Consider the following 16,636-nt stretch of genomic DNA (forward strand, 5'->3'; position numbering starts at 1 on the left):
CACAGGATGCAAGGCAGGAAACAAATCCCGGGCAGAGCGCCAAGCTACCACAGGGTGCGCACACACACACCAAGCACACACTAGGGACAATTTAGGATCGCCAATGGACCTAACCTGCATGTCTTTGGACTGTGTGAGGAAACCCACGCAGACACAGGGAGAACATGCAAACTCCACGCAGGGAGGACCCAAGAAGTGAACCCGGGTCTCCTAACTGCGAGGCAGCAGCGCTACCCACTGTGCCACTGTGCCACCCCGCCTTGTGACATGTGAAGTAAAATTGTTAGAGAAAAATCAATCCATTCATATGCCTTTATCAGCATTTCCTTGTGCAAGGCAAAATAGGAGCATGAAGTTGGAAAGAACAGAGATCAGGTGAATGTGAAAAATGTCACAGATTAAAAGAAAGATGAATGCAGAGTGAAGAGAAAGACTTGGTGTGGAGGTGTTGTACTGAGGAGAAACACACTAAGCATTGTGATCCACTCACCCAAAATAGCCAAAGTGGTGTGAGGACTTCAAGAATAGCCAGGGAAACATGCATTACTCCCACCAGCCGGCCCAGAGGAGGAGTACTGAAAGACAACTTGAGTGGCTGGCTTTGACCAGCTGAAATGTCCCGAAATACACTCAAATGTCTCAGTAAGGAGGGGGTTACCATCAAGCCCTAGCTAGTACAGAGCATAAAATCTTTATAAAAAGAATATTTAGAAACAAAATAGAGAAAATAACAAAATACTGAAAAACTATCACAAAAGGAGGAAAAAGAATTTGCCTAAATGGCAATCTGCAGTAAACAAGTCCAATCCACAATCCTTAACTTGTAATCCAGGAAACACAAGTACATTTAAATTACAAACCAGAGAACCAGAGAAAGAAATAACAATTATAACTCATCAAGCTCCAAAATGCATATCACGGACAGACTAAATTCCCATGGGAGCAGTCCCTCGGTGAAGACTGACACATGGCCTCGCCTCTTGGGGAACCCCCCACAAAACACAAGAGATATGATAGAACAAGCATCTTTACATAGAAACCAAACTTAAACAGACTGATCAAAATGCATATTTATATAAATAAACATCAATAACAACATTAACATAAATTACTATATCCAAGGAACCAAAAATAAACAAAAAGGACATAAAATAGGAATTTAAATGTAAGCCAGGGTGGTGCCCCTTACTTAAATATAACACTAAGATGGTTTGGATAAATGGAGGAAAAGGCAGAGAATGATTAGGTGAATGTGGCGCTAAAAAATGAAGGTGGAAGGAAGACTCCCAGAGGGAAAATGTGACCTGTGGTGGTGTTAGATGATATGAAAAGAATGGGTCTCTGCCCATAGGATGCCGAGGACAACAGAGAGTGGAGGAATTCAGGGAGTAATCACCTAACCTGGGTAAACTCAGAAAATGGCCGACAAACTGTAATGATGATGTAAATTACATAAAAATAGCTGAGCCAGGAAGCAGCAGTACAATTTGAATGGAAACAGCTATACAGAACAAGTGTCACACAAATAAGAAATGATTCCAAAACTAAAGTGAAGAAACAAACTATGGTTAAGAGAGGGGCTACATGTGGGTGTCATTACAATAGGGGAAAAATCCCGTGCCTGGCTAATGAAGTAGCTATTTGTTATTGCATGTAGTCATGCAAGTGCTAAATGTTATCCTGTAACTCATTTATTCAAGTATTATGCAACCTCTTCTCCAGGGAGGCAATGGTCCATGAGCGGTATGGAGCTGACATTTTTTGGTGCTTCAGACAGGCCCACACATGCTGCATTAGAAACAGGCAGGCCAGTAAAGGTTGCTTGTGTCTTCAAAGCAGAATATTCCAGGAGTGGTTTAGGGTTGTTCTGTTGGAAAATGATTCTAGGCAGGCCTGCCTCAAAAGATCAAACAGCAGGGGTCAGCATCTCCTAGATATACAGTTGCATGGTCAAACAGCTGTAAATAAAGAGCCGAGGGAAGAGGTTATTGTAAGGAATTGATAGTTTTAGTTTTGCTAGTATGCTGTCCGCATCACCACCATCTGCAGATCTTTCATCAATCCCAAATGAGAACAAAGACTAATTATGAAGACTACCTGATACCACTCCACAGTAGTCCAGGATATCTACTAGTCTAGAGGCAGTTGGCAGTGGAAAGCAGTAATTGACAAAAGTTGTAGTAGATGCTATGAATGGAGTTCAAACTCTATGAGTCATCAGCTCATGGTTCAAGGAACTTCCAGGTGAACTTTAATATCTCACTAGACCTGGACTACTGTGATGATTTGTTCATAGGCTGTATAAATCATTTTACCTCCAGCCTAAGGTTATTCAGAGTTCAGCGTAGGAGTATGACCATATATCTCTGCATTGGTTTGCAGGACAGTTAGAGCCAATTTCAGAATTCTACTTCTAAAATGTAAAGCTATAAATTGCTTTATTCTCCTTTTAATTAACAAAATATATTAGTGTAAATATTCTAGAGTGCACCTTGTCATGATAATATGAAATCTTCCAAAAATTTAAATAATAATAAAATCCATTAGGAGGTAAAATCTTTTGCGCTGGAATGACTACTAATATCAGGAATGCCAATTGTGGTATGTACCAAAACGAGAAAAGAAACTTCTGACAGGGGAAGAATACGGTACTTTGAAGGGGCTTGGTAAGGTTAGAGTCTGAGAACTGGTGGAAGGTAACTATCAAACTGAAAGAATGCACAAGTTACCAAAATCAAAAAATCAGAGTTGAAACACACAGACAAGGACCAAACTAAGGTAGACATTTCCCTAACTAGAACTAAATCTGCATGCTGTTTTCTTTTGATTCTTTCTTAATTTAATGCAAAGTCTTGGAATCCAAGGACTTTCATAATGGAAGAAAATTATTTCGCAGTATTATGTGATGGCAATAACTCCAGCAACAAGACAACAAGATGGCAGTGCCCATGCGGAAGACGCACAAAATGGCAATGGCCACAGAAAGACAAAACAGTACCACAAAATGGAAACAAGTATAAAAATAAATTAAATTTATAAACAATGTGGAACATGATGACAATGCTCCATTCAGCAATTAAAATCAGGATGAAGATTCAGCACTGAAGCATAGTTTAACAGAAATGCCGAATGTTCCAATCAGAAGACTCATAAAAAACAGAATATATATATATATATATATATATATATATATATATATATATATATATACAAAACAAAAATGACATGCAGTGGAAGGTCAAGAGAAAAAGGGCCCGACAGGCTGTATTAATAACACAAGCAAAGTAGTGCTTATGGAGGGATAAGGGATAAACCCACAAGGGTATACCTTACTTGCTGTCCATAGATGGGCTGATGAAAACACTTGCCTGCCATAGATCATGAGGAAGGAAAGTACCACACAGCTTAAAAGGAGAAAACAAAAGTATTGAATACCTGCTGGAGACTGGCAAGCCACAAAATACTTGGTAAGTGTGTTTAGATCAGGAACATATCCCATGTTCACTCATTCATCTCCGTTTCTAATGAGAAACTTGTCCATGCTTTTATCACATCCTGCATTGATTATTGTAACTCCCTACTGGCAGGTGTCACTTCTAATCTTATACCACAGCTCCAGTTGATTCAGTCTCTGCTGCAAGAGTCCAAACACGAACCAGCAACAGCAAGCACACAACACCCATCCTGCTTCATCTCCATTGGCTCCCTGTGTCTTACAGAATTGAACATAAAATTGTATTATTAAACTACGAAGTTTTAAATGGCCTTGCACCGGACTACATCAGTGACCTTCTCCATCACTCTGCTCCTGTTCACCCACTAAGGTCCTCTGATTCTGGCAGCCTTGTTGCGCCCCACACTAACCTGCACTCTATTGGTGACTGGGTCTTTGGCTGTATAGCACCCAGACTTTGGAATGGCCCCCCGAAATTAATTAAATCCGCCAACTCCATTCATTCTCTTGAAAAACAACTTAAAACTCATCTGTTCAGGAAGGCATTTAACTTAACCTGACATTTTGTCCCTTCTTTCAGTTTACCTCTCTGTCCACATGCTCAGTATAATTTTGTAAGTGTTATATCACAAATGATGTTATCTGCTAGGCTTTTCTTCGTATTGAATTTAGTATTTTACTCTGGATTACTGTCTTTTATTCTATTTAATGCTTTGTATATCCTGTATCTATCTGTTTTAGTGTTCTGTTCAGGAAACATTTGCATCCAATGTTAAACATACCTGCTGTTTCTTTCTGAAACTCTGTGAAGCGTCTTGAGCATGGGAAGAGCACTATATAAATAAAATGTATTGTTGTTATTATTATTATTATAATTATAATTATTATTATTATAATTATTATTAAGATAAAGGGCTTTCCGAAACTGCAGTCAAAAAGAACAGGCAGGGGACATTGACCTGAATTTGTGACGATGACCATCTTGCTAGGCTCCATCCCTGACTTCAGTTTAGATTATTGTTGGCTGCTGATTTTCTTTGCCTTTGTAAATTATTTTGTTTCCCTTGTTAATTACATCATTTTTATTTTACAGTCCAATTATTCTTCATGTCTTATTTTCTTTCTTGCTAATCATTTTGTAATTTTCTTTCATTTGTTTTGTAATTTTTCTGTTTTATGTTATTTCTTGTCTTTCCCTCCTTATATAAAGCCAAGGGGGTCAGGACCTCCCAATTATGCAGGTGAGCCTCTATTTAAGGATTTTGCAAGACTCAGCTAACTGCTTGGGCACTGCGTTTCTTATTCATTGTCACTGGCTCCCATTTTCTGTTTTTATTTGTAAGAGTAAGATAGTAGCTAAAATTATTTTTGAATATTCAAATTTTGCCCTTTTTGCCTACTATTGCAGTATTCCAGATTTCGCCTTTTGTTTTTGGTTGGCCTTTTTCTGATTCTTCTACTATTTTTTTAATGTGGACCTTTTGTTATAGCTTGGTATTTTCTCTCTTTCTGGTATTTTTGTATTTTACCCTTTTTGTCTCATAATAATATTTTTGTATCTTAGCCTTTTATGTAGTTCTATGTCTTTTGTCGCATTACACGTTTTTTGTATCTTGGTCTTTTCTAGTGCTCGGGATGATTTGTTTAATTTTTGTTTTGAAAGTAATTTTCATATTTAAATTCAATTTTTTTTTTTGATTAAGCAAATTTTACTAAATCTAGTCTTTTGGTGGTTCAAAGTCTTCCTTTAAAAAGCCAAAATCAAAATAGTGAATTAACAGTGTGCCAAGCACAAAATGCAAGACAAAATTCAATCTTAAAGAAAATTAAAAGTCTTAAGCCAGTTGCAGCATTGTTTCCCAAACTCCTTATTTTTCTTGAATTTAATGAAGTTCTGTAAATCCAAATTCTGGATGTGTGTCAATGTGTGCCATCATTTTAAACAATGACGTGTGCATCCACAGTAAAGATGGTATCTGCAGGGATATTAGCATGAAATACCAAGCCAAGAGATGAGATGGGCAGAACAAAAGCAGTCTTTTAAACAGGACAGAGTCTGTAACTGGGGAAGCAAACAGATCAGTTTGCCACAACCAAAAAAATGGTGCAAAATGTTTTATAATATGATAACTAACTACTGTAGAATTCTTTTAACTAGCTATTAGAAGAGAGTTTTTTTACAAGATTTATCTATAGACCTTTGTAAACACTAAAGTGTGTCACCATCTTTCATACTGGTATCATAATGGCAAGTATTCTAACTGTCAGCTGTCAAGGGGTCTCAACAGGTGCCATTGCCAATAACAAAATGACACAAAATGTTGGCACCTGTGTTCAAAAATAGAACAGAAAAGGCTGCATGAAAAAATACAAAACATAATTTTTTAAAATTTATTTTGTATAGCAAAATATGCACAAACTAATATCATAAAGACACTAAAGAAGTAAGAATTATAACACAGTAACGTCAGCCAACCACATTACCATTATCTAGCACTGATGTTTAAAAAGTATGGCTATGCCCATGCTAGTAATGGAAAACAAAATGGAGGCATGTAAAAATAATAAACAAAACCTTAACTTAAACAAAAGATACATCTATCCACCTATCCCACTAATCCAGAGCAAGGCTGCAGAGAATCCAGAGTCTGTCCTAGCAAGCAATTGGTGCAAGGCAGGAAACAATCCTTGGACAGAGTGCCAACCCATAGCAGGCTGACCATTCACACATCATGGTCCAGTTTAGCATTGATAACAGAACCAACTTACCTGTCTTGGGACATTTGGAAGCAAGCAGAGCACTCAGAGAAAACCCACAGGGAGAGCATGTAAACTTCCCACATGGAGCAACACAGGACTGTAACACTTGTATCCTTGTTGTGAGGCAGAACAGCTACTACCGCACCAATGTGCCACCTTAAAGAAAGATACATAAAACCTAAAATAAAAAAATATATATATATTAAATGATAATATCACTAATAAATACTATGTGCACATTCTTGGCAAATACAAGGCACCCATTGTATTTTACAGTGTACTTGACTATCAAAATGATGGTCATGCACACCCCTGTTCAACACTATGTGTGACTACCAAGTTGACAAAAAACATTTGAAAATAGAAAACTAAAATAATCTAAATGACTAATATAGTGACACTGATTAAGCTCTTCATTTTGGAAAGTTCTCTATTATATATTTTGTTTAGCTTTGGTTTTTAGTATTACTGATAGCACAGTAGTACAGTGGTGCTGGAATTGATTCCTAAAACTGGGCACAGTAATAGGAAGTTTTCATATTCTCTTATGCTGGGCATACACTGTGTGATTTTTAGAACTTGTGGGCAAGAGCCTATCCCACTGTCCCCACTTGTATATGTGCTCAAACTGTACAAACATGTTCAGTCTGATTAACATACCACAACGTGAATGCTCAGACTATACGTGTACATGGCCCTGACAGACGGTTTCTCCCATTTAAAAAACATGTTGACTGCAGGCTTCTCAAAACATCAACAAAGAAAAGAGCTGCATTCATGACTCTTGCTGAATTGTGCTCTGAATGTATGAAGAAAAGAAAAAGGAAAAACTGGACACACAAATGGTTATGGCACAGACCATGCCATGTGTCTGTTTCACAGAATGAACTAGAGGCACATGTAATTTACCATTGTGAGTAAATGGTATTTCAGTTTCTTTCAATAAAGGTTTCTTAAGATGCTTTTGTCATTGGCCATTTAGTTGTATGTGTGTTGCTACATCATGTGCAGATTTCTGAAATCTAAAAAGCAAAAATGACTAGCAATGTACAATACACTGTGATCCATGCACAAATACATTTCATATGTACATCAGATAATTGGGTCAGGAGACTGTTCACACTATAAGACATAACAGAAATTCATACAATGCAGTCAGGCACCCCCCTCTAATACCAAAACAATGATCAATGAAGCTGAAATTGGGCTGACTAAAAAAAATCAGTCGTTGACTGCAAATTAGGCTTAAAGTTGTGCCAGCATCACACAATACATACCCAGCATACTGTAAGTGGGTGCCTGGATTTATGTGTCCCGAAACACTTGCTTGTGTGTTCACAGACTTACCTTGGCCTCATACCGTATAGGGAACCCTGCAATGAAATGGTGGATTTTCCAAATTTGGTTTCTGCCTCGCACCCAACCCTAAATAAGATAAGTGATCTTATATTACCGTCAGTGCCTGCTGTTACTGAACCCCATTTATTTTTCTTCTTGATATTCTGTTGTAGCACATATTGTCAACCTTGATCAGGTTGTCTTCTAGCCATGTAATAAGGTATCAGAGTATCAGACTTTTAGTATCTGCAATGACAGACAGAGTGCAAGACTACGATGGACACCAGAATGTGCTGTATAATATCATTATTACAGCATATTGGGGTGGTCAGTTAGCTTCAGTTACCAGACGTCTGACTTTGCCTACTCGAAATAACCACAGGTTGGCCACCAAAAAGTTTATTTCCTTAGAAACCCTGCTAATGAAAGTTTTGTTTTCCTCTGTTCCTTTGTCTCCAAAGCTTGTGATTTATTCCACTCACTTGCCAACTCACAGTGCAAGACCTTCAATTTGGACTATTTGTCTCCAGTTTAAGCATTGGAAATATTTAAAAGGCGTTTTCCTGGAATGAAAAATGACTAGATAAGATGCTTGAGATGTGTTACCCCTAATAGAAAAAAATTAAGAAAGATTAACATAGTTAATCTATGGCAATCATTTTTTTTATTGTGATCATATAGGAAATAACACAGCCTATAGATCTGACCTGAAATAAACTTTTTGAAAAAAGAAAAGAGATAAATAAAGTCATAAAACATTGCATCCGGTAAAGACAGGTTTAATTACTAGTCGCTGATATTAATGACACATCATGAAATGAGTAACTGTGACCGGCAGCCAAGGAAAAGACATGTCAGTCCTGCTCCTGACTAGAATTATTACAGCCAGATTTGCACCACAGATTGTCCTGCGTCCCTCCCCCACCAGCCCGTGATACATCTCATCCAAAAGAATCAAACAACAGCAATGCAGTTTTCACAATTAAAAAGTGCTCAATATGGAGCTTTTTGTTACTCCGTAAGTTACATGGATGAGTACCACACTGAGCTAACCTGTGTAGCAAAGAAGCCTGTAAGAGCCTTCTTTATTTTATACTGTGCATCCTTACATTGCAAGTACATTTAACCACAGTTGCTCAAGGCAAAGGAAGGAAAGATGATGTTTTTATGATTTTTTTTTTTTTCAGAGGGAGTGAGGAGTGAATGCCTTGGCACGACATCAAAGGCTCACACAGCCTCTCCATTAATGAGGCCCTTTGTTTCCTGGTTCGCAGATTACAACAGGTTTTACATTTATTGCCAAGGTTTAATCTCTGTTTGGGAGGGCGGAATAATCCCGTTCGAAGTTTGTGCCTTGCTCTGCCTCAGTCTATCTGTGTGTTGGTCTCTGCCTCTTTCTGACATGTGTTGGTTTAGATCATAGACCCTAACTAATTGCCTCTATGCATATTTGAAAATCAAATATGAAGCATTTTGGCTGGATCACCATGTACCCATTTATGCAGCTTCTTAACATACAACCCATTACAAGGCCATGGCAATCCAGACCCTCTGAGCAGAACAGGGGTCCTAGGATTCCATATACTTTAACACACACAAATACACAGATCAATCCATTTGACAGCATGTCTTTGACCTGTGAAAGATTCCTCAGAAGGACATGAACATGTGAATTATTTACAAACTCCTAAGAGAAAGCACCCCACAATGAAAACTGGTAAAGGCACCAAGAGACAGCATTTTTATCCTGTTTTTTTTTAATAGAGTTTAAGCGGCTAATTGCTAACATTCTTAATAAAGTGAGATAGACACTGCACAAAGAAACAAGCGGAAAAACTAAGTTTTTACCAACTGGTCCTTCAGGCTTCTGCGAGATGGATAATTTTGTCAATGAACTGCCACATTTGTGTTTTGAGTTAAGTTGTTGAGAACTATGATTTTTTTTTTTTTTCTCCTTTGGCAGTTGTTCTCTTGAGTCAGACCTATAAAAAGTGCTGACAGATTTATGAATGCACACAAAGTAAGAAATTCTAATTTTGCACTAAAACAACATTTACTGAAATGTTTGGTTCAGCCTCTGCATTTCTAAACAGATGTTCAGCTGTGGATCTCATACTTCATCTTTGCATGGCAGGTGAGTTTAACATAACACTCCCATATCTACTTAATCAGGTTCTGGATAGTGGGGGGGGCAAAAGAAGCCTACGGCATCAGCATCAGACTCCCACTGTTATGAGGGCACCAGTCCTTTAAACAGCCCATTCTATCTACCAAGTAAATAAAAACAAACCTAATCCAATTCAGGATCATAGGAGGGATAAAGGAAGGAATGTAGGAGGAAAAATCATTGAAATGCCCACACTTCACTTAGAATCAGAGAATCAGTTAAGCAGAGTTTACTTGATATAGCACCTTTCATAATTAAATGCCATCAAAAGTCATATTTCAATTGAATTAGATAGGGAATATCTGAAGGAAGCTTGTAATGCGGGGCAACCATCAAGTCAAGGGATCTAATTATGAAGGGTTCATGCACATAACACACTGGACTCACAATCTTTTGGTGATTGATTCCTTTTATTATGGTGCCCATTTTAATGTCAAGGTCCATTTTCACCCCAGACTTTCCAGTTGCTCCAGCTGATAGTACGTTTCCACAGTTAAGGAAACCAGATTTTTCAGCCATTTACTTCTCAGCCTTTTCATATTCATTTACTTCATTACAAATTATGGGCTAATTAGGAGCTTGTAAAATAATGTTGAGTCCTGGCAACTTTCCTTTTCTAATCTTTTAATGTATCCATTTGCATCAGCCTACTGGGGAGATGCACTCAAACTCAGCAGTTAATTAAAGTGATTAGTTAGTACTGCAAATAAAATCCAAAAAAATCTTCATGCTCACATTTCCAGTAATTTTTGGAAACTAGAATTTGCATATTATGGGTAGTTTGCTTAGCCATTAGACAGATGGTGCCAATCAGGTCCCTCTACTCATGTGTTCCCTGTATTCCTGAAGTGGTATTTATTTCCATTAATTATTAGCTGTAATATTGTTTGAAATAGCCTATGAGTTGATAATTCTGCTTCTTTGTTTTAGGGCTCATTAGGAGATGGTAAATAAAAAAGAATACAGTAGCATGGTAGTACTGTTGCCTCACAGCTCCAGGAGACTGGGTTCATGCCCCATTCCTGTTCCTTTCAGCGTGGACTTTGCATATAGATTTATCTTCAGGTACTTCAATGTACCATCATGGGTTGTAACCATTCTATTGCCTTTTCAGGCACCAAAAGATAGTTTGCACAGAAAGGAGCACTATCTTAAATGTCTGGAAGTCACTGACCTGAAAGAAGAGCTTTAACACCATCTGCCAAACTGCTTCCACTATAAAACATTCCTGGAAACAAGCCTATGGGTTTCATAACCAGGACCACAGGAAGGATGGATTCTTCTCATATGACAATATTTCATAAGTGCCTGACAGCAGTGTTCTTATTCACCTTCTATTTCAAAAATGGCTAAAAAGAAACAAGGAGTGCCAACTGAATCCTCAGCTCCTCTTTTATCCCTGCAAAACCTTTCACAATTCTGAATATGTGCAGGTTAGTGTGATTGGCAATCCCATATTGGACCACTGTAGGTGTACTGTATGTGTCATTGTGTCTAATGTTGAAGTGGCAGCCCATCCAAGTTTAATAATAATAATAATAGTATTAATAACAATAATAATAATAATAATAATACATTTTATTTATTTGTAGGCCCCTTTCTAAACAATCAAGGACACTGAACAATAGACAAAACACAGATTATAAACAAAAGTAAAATACAAAAATTAAAATCAGACAGAGCAATTGTAATCAAAGAGAAAAAGCAGTCTTAAACAAATGAGTTTTAAGTTTAGATTTGAAAAGTGAAAATGATTCAATATTTCTAAGCTCAAATGGTAATGACTGAGTTCCAAAGCTGGGAAGCAGAGCAACTGAATGCTCTGCTGCCCATAGAGGTAAGACGGACAAAGAGGACAGTCAAGTGGATGGAGCAAGAGAACCTAAGGGTACGGGAAGGAATGGCAACGTGGAGGAGATCATAGAGATATGGAGGGGCAAGGTTGTGGATAGCCTTAAAAGTTAGTAGGAGAATTTTGAATTGAATTCAGAACTGAACTGGAAGCCAATGAAGCTGCTGAGTGATATGGTGAATAGAGAGGGTTCTAGTAATGATGTGGGCAGCTGAATTCTGGACCAGTTGAAGCTTATAAAGAGATTTGTGAGAAAGACCAAAGAAAAGGGAATTGCAATAATCCAGACGAGAAGTGACAAGGCTATGAACAACGATAGCGTGGTGTGGGGAGTGAGGGATGGGCGAATACGATTAATGTGACACAAGTGGAAATATGCAGACCAGGAGATGTTATTGATGTGGGACTGAAAGGATAAATTACTGTCAAGGATGACACCCAGACTCTTAACCTGTGGGGAAGGGGAGACAGAGGAATTATCAATAACAAATGAAAAATGATCAGTTTTGGGTAATGTTGATTTTGTACCAATGAGGAGAACCTCAGTTTTGTCACTATTTAATTTAAGAAAATTTGAATAACCAGGATTTGATTTCTGCTATGGAATCAATAAGTGAGGAGGGTGGAAAGGAAGCAGTACGTTTGCTAGTAAGATAGAGCTGGGTGTCATCAGCATAACAGTGGAAGCTAATGTTATATTTACGAAAGATATTACCAATGGGAAGGAGGTAAATAATGAAATGGAGGGGCCCCAGGACAAAGCCCTGGGGCACACCTGAAGTAACAGCGGTGGGTTTAGTTCCTCTCTTTTAAAGTTAAAGGCTAAACTTACCCAGAATTGTATTAACAGCTTCAAGGAACTGATGGATAGTGAATCATAATCATTACCTTATTATAATGAGGTGTTTGCAAAACTATAGGCCTACAAATAGATATTTGTGGGGTTACTTAAATTGTTTACATAATTATATAAAGTAGATTCAAAAAGTATTCAAACCCCTCCACTTTTTTCACATTTTGCTATGTTGCAGCCCTGTACTAAATCATTTAAATTTTTTCCCCCAACATCAATCCACATTCAATGTGCCAGAACGACAAAGTGAAAACGGAATTTTTGACGTTTTTGCAAATTTATTAAGAATAAAATAATGAAATGTCACATTGACTCTCTTCTTCCATTTAAGAGTTATGCATGCCACTGTGCTCTTGGGAACCTTCAATGTTGCACAAAGCTTTTTGTAGCCTTCCCCAGATCTGTGCCTTAACGCAATCCTGTCTCAAAGCTCGACAGGCAATTCCTTTGACTTCGTGGCTGGATGTTTGCTGTGATACATATTGTCAACTGTGGGACCTTCTATAGAAATGGGTGTGCCTTTCTTAATTGTTTCTAATCAACTGAATTGACTGTAGGTGAACTCCAAACATCACAACGATGATCAATTGAATGGAATGCACCTGAGACAGATTTCAAGTGTTCAAATGCTTGTGCCAATGTGATATTTCAGGTTTTTTTAATATATGTGCAAAAATGACTAAAATCCTGTTTTCAACTTATTGTCCTGGATTATTGATTTTTGATTAATGAGGGAAGCAATTCATTTTTAAAAATCTAGTATAAGGGTGAAACTAACAAAATGTGAAAAACATGAAGGGGTTTCTAAATGTCACTGGGAAAATAAAATTAATGTTAGAAGCTGAGCCTAACAATACCAGGGAAGCCACACTGGTCTCAGTTATTTTAAGGGTAAATCAAAAAGGAAAGGCAATTTGAAAACTATACAGTAACCACAACAAATAGAAAGTGACCGATGCAACACATTTGCGATGGCTTATGGGGACTTTGTACACACACAGCACAGTACTCTGTCATTAACCCAGCTGAAGCCTAAGTCAAATGAACATGGATGGTCCATTGCAGAATTGCACCCTTGTTAAACATTGTGCCATATTGAAATTTCTTTTGGCTCAGGGAGTGAAACCTGCTGAAATTCACTAAGGGATGTTGGATTCTGCAGATCACCCATCTTGAGCAAACTTCACAGTATCCCAAATCATGATGTACTGTGGCATCTGCAGATCCATAGCAGATATCCAAATGTGCAGCAATGTAATCCGTCAGTCTTCTCTGATGAAGGCATTTATCATGTCAATGTGGGCTTGCGTGTGCAATGTTGAAGGTTGACCAGATAGAGCTACATCGGATACACTTGTTCTTCCTGCTTTAAACCTTTCTAGCCCTTCATAAACTTTATGTTGAGTCTTGCCATTTTCAATTCCATACTGGACCAACATCCTGAACTAGAGTGCTCATTGTTGAGTGCATTTTGTGGAACTGGGTGTTGTGAGCGCATCAGACAAACACCAGCACTTTACAAAACACACGTTTATTCTTATAATAAAGTCCCACACGGCACACAGTGCTCCAAACACTCCCAACACGGGCCTCTCTCTCACTGTCCATGGGCCGCCTCTCTTCCTCCAGCCACTGGAGCTTTGTCCAGCTCCCGACTCTAGCTCCCCGACTCTAGGAAGGCAGCCCCTTTTATATTCACCCGGATGTGCTCCAGGTGCTTGATGACGTTCTTCCGGCGGCGCTTCTTGGTGTGGCAGAAGTGCCGCATGAGCACCCAGAAGCACTCTGGGTGTCGCTGGAAGGATCTTCCCTCACCTTCCCAGGTGTGGCGGAAGTGCAGAGCTCCTGGGCTTTTGGAGACTTGGGGTGCCCCCTGGCAGTAGCCACGGGCCCCCACGGGTTTGTGCCTCCTTGCTCTATCCCCGTGGTCCCCTGCTTATCCAGGGCGGTTGGCTTATTGTGACGTGGGGGACATACTGACTGCCTCCCCATCCTTCCAGGCATCCCGGCTGGGTCTGGCCCCCAGCCTCCTGTGACAGTGGTAAGACAGCATTTGAGATTATAGTTTCCTCTCACTGATGAACATCATTTCCCTTTTCCTTTCTTATTTAGATACCTTAAAAAATACATCAGTATGGTAATAAAAAGAATAAAATATTTGAAGACAGGGTAGTCCAGTGGTTAGTGTTAGCTGCTTTGTAGATCTAGTGTCCTGTACAGTAAGCCAAATGAACATTTAGAGATGTTTAAAAATGAACTTTAAGATAGCTTGAAATGCATTTAATATATCCTAAAATGAATTACAGATATTTGAAAATATGTCTGTTTCAAGATATCTTAAATAAATTTCAAGATATCTTACATACTTTTCCAAGATACTTTTAAATAATTAAATGATACATTGTTCATTTTGAGAAATCCCAAAATGTGATTTAAAATATCTTGAATTAAGTTCCAGTGCATTTTGAAATAACTCAAATACATTTTGTGATATACTAAGATAAGTCTGTAGGCATTTTACATTTTACTTGTGTTTTCAATAGGTCTTCTTATCTATGTTGAGATATCTTGAAATTAATTTGGGATATCCTGATATCTTGAAATGAGCAGAAATTACTTTGAGGTATTTTGAAATGTATTGCAAATATCTGAAAATGGACTGGATATTATGTTAAGATATCTTAAAAAAGTGTAATCAAGATACCTTAAAAGGCATTTCAGATAACTACATAATGACTCAGCTTTCAGATATCTAAAAGACATTTTTAGATATCTCAAATTCATTTAATGACATCTTAAAATAATGTCTCTGCTCATTTTTAAATTCTAAAATATATTTCAAGATATACCCTAGGTTCTTGTCTATAAGCCGGACTCATGTATAAGCCGGAGACCAAAAATCATACGAATTTTTAAAATAAAATCGTATCATAGATAAGCCGGACTCATGGATAAGCCGAACGTACTATAACCTATAACTAATAGAAGGGAGGGAGGTCAGTGGTCTCACTCGCATCCATTTAATTTCTTTAAGGGGGGAGAGAGTGTGAGATATTGGCGTCTCTCTCACTCCCCGCATGGCGCGGTTGGAGCGGCCGGAGCGCGTTCTTTCTGCTCTGGGCGTCGCCGAGTCAACACGCGCGCGTAGCGGTCATTTAAATTGTGATTTTATATGTAAGCATATTTAAATATATATCGCGGATTTTTTGCTGGTTCGCGGATTTCTGCGGACAATGGGTCTTTTAATTTCTGGTACATGCTTCCTCAGTTGGTTTGCCCAGTTGATTTCATACAAGGGACACTATTGGCAGATGGCTGAGAAGCTACCCAACTTACTTTCTCTCTCTCTTGCGCTGACTATCTGTGATCCTGACGTATGGGGATAGAGCAGGGGGGCTGTTTGCACACCTAGACGATACGGACGCTCGTCTAAAAATGCTGAAAGATTATCTTCACGTTGCTATCTTTTGTGCAGCTGATTCCTGAAAAGACATGCTGCACAGTGTTTTGCATACTTAAAAGCTCGAAGGGCACGTATTGATTTTTGACTGAAAAACAAACTCTGTCTCTCTCTCTCTCTCCCTGCTCCTGACGGAGGGGGTGTGAGCTGCCGCCTTCAACAGCTTTGTGCCGTGGTGCTTCGCATACTTAAAAGCCAAACAGACATATTGATTTGTTTGCTTCACTCCTTTGAAGAGGAAGATATGTTTGCATTCTTTTAATTGTGAGACGCAACTGTCATCTCTGTCTTGTCATGGAGCACAGTTTAAACTTTTGAAAAAGAGACAAATGTTTGTTTGCAGTGTTTGAATAACGTTCCTGTCTCTCTACAACCTCCTGTGTTTCTGCGCAAATCTGTGACCCAAGCATGACAATATAAAAATAACCATATAAACATATGGTTTCTACTTCGCGGATTTTCTTATTTCGCGGATGGCTCTGGAACGCAACCCCCGCGATGGAGGAGGGATTACTGTTTAAGACGGATTTATGTATAAGCCGATATTCTATTTTTTCATTTTCACAACTTTTTTCCTTAGATAAGCTTATAGACAAGAACTTAGGGTACATGTTAAAATATCTTTAAAAAGACATGAACCTGTTTCATGATATTTGAGTATTACTTTCAGATATACACAATACAGTTCAAGACATCTCAAATACATTTAAGAATATTTCAAAATAGCTTTTTGGTCTAATTTTAGATATCCA

Source organism: Erpetoichthys calabaricus, chromosome 11 (genome assembly GCF_900747795.2).
Source record: "Erpetoichthys calabaricus chromosome 11, fErpCal1.3, whole genome shotgun sequence".
NCBI classification, from domain to species: Eukaryota; Metazoa; Chordata; class Cladistia; order Polypteriformes; family Polypteridae; genus Erpetoichthys; species Erpetoichthys calabaricus.